The 16,093-nt window shown below is 41.2% G+C and overlaps 1 protein-coding gene across 1 annotated transcript in view; it reads right to left on the bottom strand.

Moving 5' to 3' along the window:
- The window catches only part of LOC149298088 (NXPE family member 4-like), a 32,386-nt gene that overhangs the window by 14,607 nt on the left and 1,686 nt on the right, over positions 1-16,093 (bottom strand). The gene's annotated exons all lie outside the window — the stretch shown is intronic.

Genomic DNA, 16,093 nt, shown 5'->3' with positions numbered 1-16,093 from the left:
TGTGTGTTTTTATCTGCATTAATGCATATTTGCTAATTAAGAGTTGTTAGGAACAAACTAAACTTTCAGCTTGTGGACTGATGTCAGATCTTGTGACGCAATAATGTTGTTGTTGTTTCAATGAAACTAGCCCTAGAGATTGTGTACATCACATCACTTCTCTTAAAATCTATTCTCATAAACATCTTCATGTAACATTACTCTCTTAATTATAAGAAAATCTTTGGCAAACCCAGATTTGTTGCTGAATACATGTGTTATTGTTTTTTGTATGCTTATTTGATTATATGTATATGAATGGACAATACAAGTCATTGAAATCATGCAAAATCATGCAAAATCCTCACACTAGCAGAGTGTATGCAATAGCTAGGTTTGCCTACTAACATTACAGATTAGTAAAGCGGGACTCCACTCACACCCTCCGTACTCCCTTCTGCTGTAACACTTGTTGTGGATTTTTTGCATTTACATCATTCAGATGTGTGTTTTTAAATAGTATTTGCTCGGTGTGTATGGATTACTTTTTTTTATCATTGTAGGTACATATCTGTCATTTCAGCAGATGGCCCCATCACATATACACATTAGGCATGCATTTTTAACTACATAATAAGTATTTCTCTCTTAAAATTGAAATATGATTTCAAAATAACAGCTGAACTGGCAGTTTCTTTAATATTAGACCCTGCTGCCCATATATATATTAATATTAGACCCTTATGCCGATAGCAGCTATAGATCAACACATTAACACACAAACCCAGCTTTGCATGTATAGATCAATTGAAATTCACTTGTGAACTCCACACTGAAGGTATAGATCAAATAAACAGAATCAGACATACAAACCCTCTATTTGTAGGTATACAATAATAATGTATGGAAACATAGCATAGCAGATCTGGATCTACAGAATAACACAAAAACCCAGCTTTGCAGATATAGAGCAATTGGAATTCGCATAAAAACTCAGCATTAAAAGGTATAGATAAAACCCCTAAATTACAGGCATAGATCACAGGCTTCACACCCCAAAGCCAACCCAAATTATACACATAGGACTTGCCCCAAACAGCCCAGCAACTTTGTCCCCAAACAGCCTGGCCTTTGCCATCTTGGTCCCCATGGCTCCAACACCCCTGCTTGTGCCATTTTTGCCTTTTCACAATTATACACCTGATACACACAAACACTTTTACAGTCACTCACTAATTCACACTTTCATTCACATAATCATTTATTCTCTCACACATTCACACAAATCATTTAAACACATTAATTAATACATTCTGACAAATTCATTAATTCTCGCCCTCATTCAGACAATTCATCCACACATTAATTCATACTCACTCATTCACACTCTTTACTTATTTCAATATTCTTACTACCCCCTTCTCACTTTCTACTCCCACTCCCTCCCTTATCACTTTGTACCCCCTCTACTTCCTCTTATCACTTTCTACCCCCTCTCCCCCCTATGTAGTTAACTTATCTTTAGGTCCTGCGGTGGGAGTACGAGGCCTCCATCACCCCGCTCTGCCGGGGTGTGCGCTGCTTCACTGCTGAGCGCCAGAATATGACTTCATATTCTGGCGCTCACCATGAAATGCCGGCACCGTGAAAGAGGTAGAGGCCTCGTGGAGGAGACTGGGGGGCGCCGAGCGGTGCCCCTCTGTCTCCTCCGTGTCAAAAAAATAAAAAATAAAGAGCATTTCTACTCACACTACCCGGGACATGTGGTCACCCGTCGGGTGGGGGAGCGACCAATAGAGTTGCTTCCAAGGACCTTTAAAATCCAGACACCAAAGCTGCTATGTACCGTTACCACGTTAACCCTGTATTAACCCCATTAAAAAAAAAAACGGCAAACACGAAGAAAAAAAAACGAACACGAAGAAGGTACACAAATATTCGCCCGAAGCGAACACAGGAACGGGCTTGGAATACGAAGATGTTTTTCACCATGAAGATGAACACGAAGAGTTGACTGGTGCACAAGTTTAGTTTATACCAGGGGCGTCCAACATGCGGCCCGCGGGCCAAATGCGGCCCGTGTGACCTCGAGGTGCGGCCCGCGTGAGATCGGCAGCCAGGATCACATCATCACAAGCCCTGCCGCTTACTTGTGGGAGGGTCTATTCTCTGCTCCAGTCCTGCCTCCTCTGTGGGGAGAACAAGGGAGGCCGCGCCCCCTGCTGAAGTCTGTGAGCGGCATCGAGAGCTGTAGTAGGTAAGGGGGTGGGGGAGGTTGTTTGAATAAGTATGCCTGTGAGGGAATGAATGTGTGAATGAATGAGTATATGAATGAATGAGTGTGTGTGATAGCATGGATGTGTAAATGCTGGAACCTAGGCATGATGGGACTGTGATTGCTGTTAGCAATCACACTCCTATCATGCTAAGTCAGCCAGTAAATGCTGAAACCTGGCTAGCTGCCCCCCTTGTGTATTGATGCTGCCAGCAGTATGGGGTCTGCACTTACAGCCACCCTGTACCAGCATGTACTGGCTGACTTGGCATGATAGGAGTGTGATTGCTAACAGCAATCTGCTAACAGCAATCACAGTCCCATCATCAGGTTCCAGCATTTACTGGTTGCCTGGGTATGAAAAGAGTGTGTTCGCTGTTAGCAATCACACTCCTATCATGCCAAGTCATATTGTTGATTTTTTTTGTCCAATTGTGGTGTGTTACTTTTAATAAAAGTGTGGTTACACACTAAAATTGGACAAAAATTACTGGTACAATGCCCAGCCAACCAGTACATACTGGAATCTGGGTATGCCTGAGATTGCTGTTAACAATCATAATATATAGTTTTTTTGTACAATTTTGGTGTGCAACTTACTTTTATTAAAAGTATGTGGGGGGGTCATTTTCAGTTTTGGCTAAGTGAACTGAATTTTCGGTTTTGGTCCAGAATTTTCACTTAGGTGCATCCCTAGGATAAATAGAACTATTTCATTTTAACTTATCCAGAATCCTGAATTTGTAGTCACAAAACTTTCTAGACCCAGAAATCAGTGAGAGGAAAAGTAAAGGTTTTGTGTCATTTACTTTATTTTAATCTGCATATCTTATTAAAGGCCATATTTTCACACAGTGAAAAATGAGTGCGGCCCATGCACGTATACAATTCTGATGAAGTGGCCCACTGCAGAAAAAACTTGGACACCCCTGGTTTATACTGACCTTGTATGTATTTGTACAAAGTTATCAGATCGCCTCTTAGACGGCTCTGCACTTTCTCCATCTCTATAACATCCTTCTTAAAAAGCGGTGCCCAAAATTGCACTGCATATCCAAGGTAAGGCCTCACCGTTGCTTTACAAAGAGGCAAAATTATATTTTCATCTCGTGATTTAATACTCCTCTTTATACATGCCAATACCTTACTGGCTTTTGCAACCACTGGCTGGCATTGCACTATGGGCTACAATTATACCCATGTCCTTTTCATTTTCGGCTATGCCCTTTAGATTGTAAGTTGCATGCGTATTTTCTGGTACCAAAGTGCATTACCTTACACTTATCTATATTGAATCTCATCTGCCACTTATTTGCCCAGTCCCCTAGTTTATTCAAATCATTCTGCAGAGAAGCTACATCCTGGTGAAACTTTATAACTTTACCTAATTTTGTGTCATCAGCAAACACAGACCAGTGATTTCCAATATCTATTGCAAGATCATTAATAAATAAGCTAACTGAACCCAAGACAGAATCCCTGAGGCACCCTACTTACCACAGTTACATAGGCTGAAAAAAGTAATGCGTCCATCAAGTTCAGCCTTTCCCACATCCGTTTATTTCTTGCTGTTGATCTAAAAGAAGGCAAAAAACCCAGTTGTGGCTCTTTCCAATTGTGCACAAACTAGGGGAAAAAAATCCTTCTTGACCCCAGAATGCTCATATCTCTCCTTGGATCAAGAAGCTGTTTCCCCATAATTTACAAATGATATCCCTGAATATTATGGTTTTGCAAGTATTCATGTTTAAATGTCTGTACAGACTCCGATAAAACTACCGCTGCAGGCAGAGAATTCCACATCCTTATTGTTCTTACTGTAAAAACCCTTTCCTCTGCTTTAGACTAAATCTCCTTTTTTTCCCAGTCTAAATGCATGATCACGTGTCCTATGCATAGTCCTGTTTATGAATAGATTTCCACACAATAGTTTGTATTGGCCTCGAATATATTTAAATAATGCTATCATGCAAAAAGATGATTAGATGGGCTAAACTAGAAAATGAGAGAGTGATAGCCAAAAAATGAGAATGTAGGTTAATTAAAAACAGAGATGGGAGTGTTGGTTAAGGAGGACCAGAAAGCGGAAACTTTAAATAACTATTTTTCCTCAGTATATATTAAGGAGGAACCTATGGCAATGGATATACATAGGACTACTAAAAAAAGAATTGCAGTCAAACTGTGATTGGATGTCTCAGGACAAGGTGCTGCAGCAACTAAAGAAAGTTAATGTTAACAAAGCTCCGGGGCCTGACGGTATTCACCCACGAGTACTTAAGGAGCTGAGTCAGGAAATAAGTGAACCTCTGTTTCTAATCTTTCGGGATTCTTTTCTTTCAGGAATTGTACCAGAGGATTGGAGGAAGGCAGATGCGGTTCCTATATTCAAAAAGGGTTCACACTCTGTTCCCGGAAATTATAGACCTGTGAGCTTAACTTCTGTGGTTGGGAAAGTATTTGAAGGGCTGTTGATGAATAATAATCAGGAATTCATTGGAAGAACAGTATTAGCAAAAATCAGCATGGTTGTATGAAACATAGGTCCTGTCAAACTAATTTAATTGCATTCTACGAAGAAGTAAGTAGAAGTATAGATCAGGGTGTTGCAGTGGATGTAATCTACTGTATTGGCTCGAATATAGGCCGCACTTTTTCCCCCCACTTTTTCAAAGTGGGGGTGCGGCCTATATTCGGGGTCTAGCACCCGACGCCGGGCAGGCAGCAGGGTTTGGATACAGATCCCCCGCAGCGGTGCAGGGGACCTGCATCCTAATCTCCGATACGCTCAGACAGCCTCCCCTGCCAGCACTTCCCACGGGGGGGGGCCGGCCCGGGAGGTTGTCTAAGTGCATCGTGCGGACCGTCCGCACGATGCGTTTTACCTCTGCCCCCCCCCGACTTACTGGAGCAGACTCCCGGGTGTCTTGCGGGGCCGGCGGGGCACATCTACGCAATACGCGTATACAGCTTCCGGTGCCAGACAGGGACAGAGTGGCAGCATGTTTTTTTGGTGCTTTTTTAAAGAAAAAAACTTTTTCTTTAAAAAAGCACCAAACTTTTAGGGTGCGGCCTATATACGGGGGCGGCCTATATCCGAGCCAATACGGTACTTGGATTTTGCCAAGGCGTTTGCCACGGTTCCACACAATATGTTAGTATTCAAACTGAACGAAACTGGTCTAGATGCAAATTCTTGTTCTTGGGTACAACATTGGCTTAGAGATAGAGTACAGAGAGTTGTTATAAATGGTCAATTTTCAAGCTGGTCAAAAGTGGTAAGTGGTGTTCCTCAGGGTTCTGTTCTGGGACCAATTTTATTCAACATATTTATAAATGACCTGGCAATAGGCATTAAAAGTCATGTTTCTGTGTTTGCAGATGACACTAAACTAGGTAAAGTAATACAATGCGAGCAGGATATTACAGTGCTGCAGAGGGATCTAGATAGACTTGGGGACTGGGCACACAAATGGCAGATGAAATTCAATGTAGATAAATGTAAAGTTAGCACTTCGGGGTAGGGAATGCACAAGCAACCTACACCCTAAACGGTAACGAATTAGGGGTAACGACAAATGAGAAGGATTTGGGACAATGTGTAATGTCAGTCAGCAGTTGCTAAAGCCAGTAAGGTATTGTCGTTTATAAAAAGGGACATCAATTCACGGGATAAAAATATAATTTTGCCTCTGTATAAATCGATGGTAAGGCTGCACCTTGAATATGCTGTGCAATTTTACACACCTTTTCTGAAGAAGGATATCATAGCACTAGAAAGGGTGCAGAGGCGGGCTACAAAATTAATAAAAGGAATGGAGCATTATAGTTATGAAGAAAGGTTAACAAATTTAAATCTGTTTAGTTTAGAAAAACCGTGCCTCAGAGGGGATATGATAGTATTATATAAATATATTCGGGGGACTATGCATAGGACACATGGTCATGCGTTTAGACTGGAAGAAAGGAGATTTAGTCTAAAGCAGAGGAAAAGTTTTTTTTACAGTAAGGACAATTAGGATGTGGAATTCTCTGCCTGCAGAGGTAGTTTTATCGGAGTCTGTACAGACGTTAAAAATAACTGGATGGATACTTGGAAAAACATAATATTCGGGGATATAATCTTTAATCATGGGGAAACATCTTATTGATCCAAGGAAAAATCTAACTGCCATTTTGGGGTCAAGAAGGAATTTTCTCCCTGGTTAGTACAAAATTGGAAAGAGACAAACTGGGGTTTTTTGCCTTCTTTTGGATCAACAGCAACAAATTAACAGATATAGGAAAGGCTGAACTTGCTGGACGCGTGTCTTTTTTCAGCCTATATAACTATGTAACTATATTCCCTCTGAGGCACCGTTTTTCTAAACTAAACAGATTTAAAATAACTAATGCATTTTTCTACATTAAATTTTGAATGCTGTTAAATTTTATTTTCTAATTTCTTTTCAAGAAAGATTGACTGTTTGACGACAACTGTTTTAAGCAAAGCTTCAAGGTAGCTGTAGTACTAGTAACATAGTAACATAGTAACATAGTTCATAAGGTTGAAAAAAGACCAAAGTCCATCAAGTTCAACCTATATACATATTGTGTCCCTACTGTGTTGATCCAGAGGAAGGCAAAAAAACCCTTATGAAGCAGATGCCAATTGCCCCATACCAGGGGGAAAATTCCTTCCCGACTCCAAATATGGCAATCAGAATAAATCCCTGGATCAACGTTCTGTCCCTATTAATCTAATATCCATAACTTGTAATATTATTGCTTTCAAGAAACACGTCCAGGCTCCTTTTGAACTCTTTTATTGAGTTTACCATAACCACTTCCTCTGGCAGAGAGTTCCATAATCTCACCGCTCTTACTGTAAAGAACCCCCGTCTGTGCTGGTGTAGAAACCTTCTTTCCTCCAACCGTAGAGGATGTCCCCTTGTTATAGATACAGTCCTGGGTATAAATAGGTCCTGGGAGTGATCTCTGTACTGTCCCCTTATATATTTATACATAGTTATTAAATCCCCCCTAAGCCGTCTTTTTTCCAAACTAAATAGCCCTAATTCTGATAATCTTTCTGGGTACTGTAGTCCTCCCATTCCCCTTATTACTCTGGTTGCCCGTCTTTGAACCCTCTCCAGCTCCACTATATCTTTCTTGTACACTGGTGCCCAGTACTGTACACAGTATTCCATGTGTGGTCTGACTAGTGACTTGTACAGTGGTAGAATTATTTCCTTGTCGTGGGCATCTATGCCCCTTTTGATGCACCCCATGATTTTATTTGCCTTAGCAGCAGCTGCCTGACACTGGTTGCTACAGGTAAATTTACTGTTAACTAAAACTCCTAAGTCCTTTTCCATGTCAGTCGTCCCCAGTGTTTTCCCATTTAATACATATTCCCAGCCTGGATTTTTCTTCCCCATGTGCATAACCTTACATTTATCTGTGTTGAACCTCATCTGCCACATCCCAGCCCAAGCCTCCAACCTATGCAGATCCATTTGTAATCGTGCACTGTCCTCTATTGTGTTAACCACGTTACAGAGCTTAGTATCGTCTGCAAAGATTGATACTTTACTATACAATCCCTCTACAAGGTCATTAATAAATATATTAAAAAGAATAGGACCCAAAACTGACCCCTGCGGTACCCCACTAGCAACAGTAACCCACTCAGAGTATGCACCATTAACAACCACCCTCTGTCTCCTATCACTGAGCCAGTTACTTACCCACATACACACATTCTCCCCCAGCCCAAGCATTCTCATTTTATGTACCAGCCTTTTATGTGGCACCGTATCAAATGCTTTGGAAAAATCAAGATATACGACATCCAGCGATTCACCCCGATCCAGTCTTGAGCTCACCTCCTCATAAAAGCTGATCAGGTTAGTTTGACAGGACCGATCCCTTGTAAACCCATGCTGATATGGAGTCATACACTTATTTTCATTGAGATACTCCAAAATAGCATCTCTTAGGAAACCCTCAAACAGTTTACACACAACAGAAGTTAAACTAACAGGCCTATAATTCCCCGGGTCACTTTTTGTCCCCTTTTTGAATATTGGCACAACATTTGCTATGCGCCAGTCCTGGGGAACAGACCCTGTCACTATAGAGTCCTTGAATATTAGAAATAGGGGTCTGTCTATTACATTACTTAACTCCCTTAGAACGCGGGGGTGAATGCCATCTGGACCTGGTGATTTGTCTATTTTGATTTTTTTTAGGCGGCACTGCACTTCTTCCTGGGTTAGACAGGCGACATGTACTGGGGCAGTTATCTCATCCTGCTGTATATTACCTGGCATTTCATTTTCCTCTGTGAATACAGCAGAGAAGAATATATTTAATAGATTAGCTTTTTCCTGATCCCCGTCTATAACTTCTCCCTCATTACTTTTCAAGGGGCCAACGCTTTCATTTTTAACCTTTTTACTATTTATATAGTTAAAGAACATTTTGGGGTTTGTCTTACTCTCTTTGGCAATGAGTCTTTCTGTCTCCACTTTTGCTGCTTTTATCTGATTTTTACATATTTTATTTTTTTCCCGATAGCTTTTTAGTGCTTCCTCACTGCCTTCCTGTTTTAGTAGCTTAAATGCCTTTTTTTTGCCATTTATTACCCCCTTTACATTTTTATTTATCCACATTGGTTTTCTCTTGTTCCTGACTCTTTTATTCCCATACGGTATGTACCTTTCACATTGAGAATTTAAGATATCCTTAAAAATCTCCCATTGAGTGTCTGTACTCTTGTTTTTGAGGACATTTTCCCAATTTACAGTGTTAAGGGCTTCTCTTAGTTGATCAAACTTTGCCTTCCTAAAGTTCATGGTTCTTGTGGCTCCTCTAAGAGTTCCCATATTGAAGGACAAGTTATAATGTATCATATTGTGATCACTATTTCCTAGATGCCCCCTGACCTGCACATTAGTTACTCTGTCAGGTCTGTTGGTCAATATTAAGTCCAGTAGGGCGCCCCCTCTGGTCGGGTCCTGTACCATTTGGGACAGATAATTATCCTTACTTATAGTCAGAAACCGGTTTCCTTTATGAGATTCACAGGTCTCTGTTTCCCAGTTTATGTCGGGATAGTTAAAGTCCCCCATAATAACCACCTCATTGTGATTTGCTGCCTTGTTTATTTGCTTTAATAATTGATCTTCTGCTGCTTCCATTATATTTGGTGGCTTATAGCAAACCCCGATCAGTATTTTATTATTTTTCTTTCCATATATTTCTACCCATAATGACTCCACATTATCATTTCCCTCACATATATTCTCCCGCAGTGTGGCCTTTAGGCTGGACTTTACATAAAGGCAAACTCCTCCCCCTTTTCATTTTTTTCGATCCTTCCTGAATAGACTATAACCCTGTATGTTAACCGCCCAGTCATAGCTATCATCCAACCATGTCTCTGTTATACCCACTATGTCATAGTTTTCTTCAGACATTATTAACTCCAGTTCGTCAGTTTTATTGGTCAGACTTCTGGCATTAGTAAGCATACAATTTAGAGGTGTATGGTTTTTTTCCCTATGAAGCCTATCCCTATTGACTATTCTAACCCCTCCCTCCGCTCCACCCCCAGGTACTTTTATAAACCCCAGCTTTCTATCTACACCATCTTCCCCTTCTATATTGTAGTTTCCCTCCCCCCCTTTACCTAGTTTAAACACTCCTCCACCCTTCTGGCCATCTTCTCCCCGAGCACAGCTGCACCCTCCCCATTGAGGTGCAGCCCGTCCCTACCGTAGAGCCTGTATCCGACAGAGAAGTCGGCCCAGTTCTCCATGAACCCAAACCCCTCCTTCCTACACCAGCTTCTGAGCCACTTGTTTAGCTCCCTAATCTCCCGCTGCCTCTCTGGTGTGGCACGTGGTACAGGTAATATTTCAGAAAATACTACCCTGGAGGTCCTTGCCTTAAGCTTGCTACCTAAGTCCCTGAAATCATTTTTAAGGACACTCCGCCTACCTCTCACTTTGTCATTGGTGCCAATGTGCACCATGACTGCTGGGTCTTCTCCAGCCCCCCACAGTAATCTGTCAACCCGATCCGCGATGTGCCGAACGCGAGCGCCAGGCAGACAACACACTGTTCGGCGATCCCGGTAAAAAAAGAAAATAATTTAGCACATTTTTGTAGATTTAGCAGAAGTAGGACAACTATATCTGTCTGCTTCTGTATCTGATTTAAAGTAAAAGTTATAATATAATAAGTAATTGTAATTTATAATCTATTAATATTATATAAATAATATTAATAAATAAATAATATACTGATATAGTCTCACTTTAGCTTAGTGGGCTTGAGATCATCAGCCTTTGCCTAGAGGTAGACTTAGAATAGTAAGGAAATATAGCTTTAGCATAATAGTAGGATCTTAGGCCCGTGTAAATTTAAAATAAAAATAAAATACTGCTAGTAGTTTTACTACTTAGTGTATTATAGTTAAACTTGAATTAATAACACCATTTAGTGGTTTTAGATTTTAAATGGATCCTCCTTTTGAGACTAAGGAGAGACAAGCTGCATCCACCACCACCAGTTCTTCTATGATGCAGCCTTTGCATCAGTCTAGTCGGCCAAGTAGGCCAAGCTCTCGGTTATCGTTTGGGGAATCATTGCTTGAGGGATCTATGTCATCAAGTAAAGGAAAGGCGCCAATAGCAGGCAGTAGTAGTGCTGCTAGGCCCACCAGCTCTGTATTTTTACGGAAAGCCTAAAGCACCAGAAGCACGTTTAAAGTTAAAGGGTAGCACAACTAGTACTTCTACTCGCCCAGTGAGTAAAAAGAAGTGCCTTTTGCCCCAAGCAGCATCTTCCCCATCCACGAGCAGCATGCAAGGTACCAAGCAAATGCTCTGAAAAATACCCCTTGTCTTATAATCGGTGTCGTCTTATAATCAGACCTCTAATAGAGGTCTGACTATGAGACTAAGATCCAGATCCCCAGCAGCGCTGCAGGGGACCTGGATTCTCCTGTCTGGTAACCTCCCTCCCAAACTTACCGGTGCTTCTGACTCCCTGGTATGTAGTCGGGGCAGTGGGTAGATGTGTACGCGATTCACGTAGGCAACTTCCGCTGCAGCCGGAAGGAGGTGCCGTTAGCAGCGGGGGTTGTCTGCGTCCATCACGCAGACCTTCCCTGGCTGTAGAGAGGAGAGTTCCCTGCACCGCTGGAGTGCTACAATTCATTTGTTGATGCCAGACGAGCCCCCTGCCAGCGACCAATAGAGACCTGGCTCCAAAGCTCCAACGCTGCTGTTGTGATGTGTTTGTTAACCCCGTATTAACCCCTGCTAGGAAACCGGGAGAAAATATAGATAAAAACGAACACGAAGAATGTCCACGAATATTCACCCGAACAGAAGACAGGAATGGGCGAATATTCGTAGAATACAAAGTTTTTTTTTTCCACGAAGACTAAGACAAACACGAAGACTTCACCGGTGCCTAATGCCTACTGCCAGTAGCTTACCTAGCAGGGGGCAGGGGGAGGACGGTCCGCCCCGGGTGTTGCTCATTATGGGGGTGCTACAGCTAGGGTGACCACATGTCCCGGACGGCCTTGTCACTTTTCTTTTTACCTGGAGGAGAGAGAGGGGCGCCTAGCAACCGTTCAGCACCCCTCAGTCTCCTCCGCGAGGCCTCTAACTCCGTTGCGGTGCCAGCATGGAATTATCTTGAAATAAACAGTGAGAATGAGTGAGATAATGAATTAATTAATGTGTGAATGAGTGAGTGACTGAATGTGTGGATGAATTGTCTGAATGGGGGAGATAATTAATGAGTTTGTGTGAATGAGTGAGAGAATAAATTATTATATGAATTAATTATGAGAATGAAAAGTGTGAATTAGTGAGTGACTGTAAAAGTGTTTGAGTGTATCATAGATGTATAAATGCTTTATGGAAAGGTAAAGATGGCACAAGCAGGATGTTTGTTGACAAAGTTGACTCATGCTGGGCTGTGTGTAATTTGGGTGCTGGTCAGGTTCTATGTGGGCAGTGTGGACACCAGGGTTGTCATCTATGCCTGTAATTTAGGGGGGTTTATCTATACATTCTTTGCTGAGGTTTTTATGTGATTTCCAGTTGATCTATAACTGCAATGCTATGTTTCCATACATTATTATTGTATACCTGCAAATATGGGATTTGTATGTCTGATTCTATGCCTTCCGTGCTGAGTTCACATGTGAATAATAACAATAATATATATATATATATATATATATATATATATATATATATATATATATTGCTAACAGCAATCACACTCCTATCATGGTCAGGCAACCAGTAAATGCTAGAACCTGGGTATGCCTGGGCATGATAGGAGTGTGATTGCTGTTAACAATGATATATATATTAATATTGTTATTGAATTTTCATTTTGGTGCATCCCTCTTAAGACAGACACTGACGTGGTAGGCGTACACCACATCAATGTTTGGCTTGGTATATAGTGATAGGGATCAATGTCTGCCTCAGTATATAGTGATAGATGTTATGCTGTATCCCCGTCAATGTCTGCCTCAGTATACAGTGATAGATGTTATGCTGTATCCCCGTCAATGTCTGCCTCAGTTTATAGTGATAGGTGTTATGCTGTACCACTGTCATTGTCTGCCTCAGTATATAGTGATAGGTGTAATGCTGTACCCCCGTCAATGTCTGCCTCAGAGTTCAGTGATAGGTGTTATGCCTTACCCCCGTCAATGTCTGCCTCAGTATATAGTGATGGGTGTTATGCTGTACCACTGTCATTGTCTGCCTCATAATATAGTGATAGGTGTTATGCTGTACCACCATCAATGTCTGCCTTCGTATATAATGATAACAGTAATGCTGTACCACCTTCAATGTATGTGCCAGTATATAACGACAGAAGCTATGCAGTTTTAAAGTGTGTGTGGGGGGGCAGTGCCACATACAGGATCCGCCCCAGGTTCCAAATAATCTAGGTACGCCTCTGCCTATTGCAAGGTCATTTAGAAATATGTTGAATAAAACTGGTCCCAGGACAGAACCCTGAGGAACACCACTTACCACTTTTGTCCAGCTTGAAGATTTACCATTTATAACAGCTCTCTGTACTCTATCACCAAGCCAATGTTCAACACAAGAACAAGAATTTGCATTTAGACCAATTTCTTTCAGTTTGAATATTAACCTATTGTGTGGAACCGTGTCAAACGCCTTGGCAAAATCCAAGTAGATTACATCCGCTGCAACATCCTGATCTACACTTCTACTTACTTCTTTGTAGAATGCAATTAAATTAGTTTGACATGACCTATGTTTCATAAAACCATGCAGATCTTTGCTAATAACACTGTTCTTCCCGATGAATTCCTGAATATTATCCCTTAATAGCCCTTCAAATACTTTCCCAGCCACTTAAATTAAGCTCACAGGTCTTTAATTAACTTTCTTTAGTTGCTGCAGCACCTTGTCCTGGGTCATCCAATCACAATTAGTAATTTGCATATCCCTTGCCATAAGTTCCTCCCTAATATATACTAATTGGTCCTCATTAACTAATACTCCCATCTCTGTGTACCTACATTTTCCTACTTATGTACTTAAAGAATTTTTTGGGGTTGGTTTTGCTCTCTTTGGCTATCCCTCTCTCATTTTCTAGTTTAGCCCATTTAATCACCTTTTTGCATGTATTATTTGCTTCCTTATATCTTATATAAGATGCCTCTGATTTGTCTGCTCTAAAAGCCCTTTTCTTATTTTACATTTCTTGGTTTATTTCCCCACTAAGCCACATTGGTTTCAATCTGTTTCTTTTATGTTTATTACCCAATGGTACATACTGAGAAGTGTACCTTTCTAATATTTGTTTGAAGATACTCAATTTTTATCACTAAGCTGCCTTTATCTTATTCAAATTGGCCTTTTTAAAATTATATGTTAGTATTTCCCATGTGCAATTTCTTTTTTTTTATTATTTATTTCAAAAGAAACCATATTGTGATCACTATTACCCAAGTGCTCCCCCACTTGAATGTTTGACAGTAGATAAACATTGTTTGTTATAACAAGATCCAGAGACAAACCCTAGTTTGGTGCTTGTGCCAGTTGTGACATGAAGGTGTCATTTAACAGGTTCAAAACCTGAATCCCCTTGCAGAACTACTAGTCGCTCTATCCCAATTTATGTCAGGGTAATAAAAATCTCCAATAATTAACGTGTTACCCAGATGTGCAACTTTCTCAATTAGCTCTAACAGCTGTTCTTCCTCATCAGTATTAACATTAGGTGGTTTATAACATATCCCAACCAGTATTTGATTTCCTTTTTTTTTTTTTTTTTTGCCCCAAGCTGATATCTACCCATAAAGCTTCCACATTTTCCTTGTCACATTCAAGTTAATACTAGACTTTAGCTCATTAACATATAAGCATACTCCACCACCCTTCCTGCTTTTTCTATCCTTCCTAAATAACATGTCCATCTTGAGAATTTAACAACTTGTGATTTGTATTCTGAAACACCTCCACAGTACAGGAATAACCTGTGTCTTTTAGGCACTATGGGCTCAAAATTGGAACATGTGCATTACAGTTTTTTCAAACATGGAATTTTGACAGATCAGTTTGCTGTGTCCAGGTCTCACAGTAGATGTCCCATATTTGATTTTATCCTCCTAAGACTATATAATTATTAAAAGTAGACAGCATGGAGAATCAAGTTAGGGGCATATTGGCCTGTACCATGCAGCTGATTCCACACCAACACCTTCCAACGTTTGTGGCATTTCCAACTTTCATATTTAGAGGGGGGCACATGAAGGGACACGGACCAAAGTAGGTGGGGAATTATAAAATGCTACATATACACATATATATGCGTTAGGCATGCATTTTTAACTACATAATATGTACTTTATGATTTCAAAATAACAGCTGAACTTATAATGCTTTAATATTAGCCTCTGCTGCCAATATATATAAATATTAGACCCTGCTGCCGATATATATTAATATTAGCCCCTGCTGACAATAGATACATATAAATTTTAGACCCTGTTGCCATTATATATTAATATTAGACCCTGCTGCCAATACCGTATTTGCTCGATTATAAGACGAGGTTTTTTCCAGAGCAAATGCTCGTCTTATAATCGGGGTCGTCTTATAATCAGACCTCAACTAGGTCTGACTATGAGACTAAGATCTAGATCCCCCGCAGCAATGCAGGGGACCTGGATCCTCCTGTCTCCCCCCCCTCCCCCCAACTTACCGGTACTTCTGAGTCCCCGGTGCTTAGTCCGGGCAGCGAGTAGAGCTCTACGTGATTTGCGTACACAACTTCCGCTGAAGCCGAGAGGAGGTGCGGCTAGCAGCGGGGGTTGTCTGCATCCATCGCGCAGACCTTCCCCGGCTGTCAGAGGAGTTCCGTGATCTCTGACAGCCGGTGAAGGTCTGCACGATGGACGCAGAAGCTCTGGTAAGTTTGGAGGAGGGAGGGAGTGTTAAATGGGGGCATTTCTGGAGGTAGAGTGCTCTGTGAAATGCTTTTTAACCCCCTTAATGCCACTCTGCCTCCAGAAAGGCCTTTTAACCCTCTATACGCCACTCTGCCTCCTGAAATGCCTTACACCTCCCTATATTCCACTCTGCCCCATAATATGCCTTTTAACCCCCTAAATGCCAGAGTGGCATATAGGGGTATAAGGCAATTCTGGAGGCAGAGTGGTACATAGGGGGTCAAAAGGCATATCATGGGGCACAGTGGCATTTAGAGGGTTAAAAGGCATATCAGGGGGCACAGTGGCATATAGGGGGCATAAGGCATTTCTGGGCCAGA

Source organism: Sceloporus occidentalis, unplaced genomic scaffold (genome assembly GCF_023333645.1).
Source record: "Sceloporus occidentalis isolate IW3139 unplaced genomic scaffold, rSceOcc1.0.p SCAF_35, whole genome shotgun sequence".
NCBI classification, from domain to species: Eukaryota; Metazoa; Chordata; class Lepidosauria; order Squamata; family Phrynosomatidae; genus Sceloporus; species Sceloporus occidentalis.
Note: the sequence above shows the minus strand (reverse complement) of the source record. Positions and strands in the feature narration are given on the sequence as shown.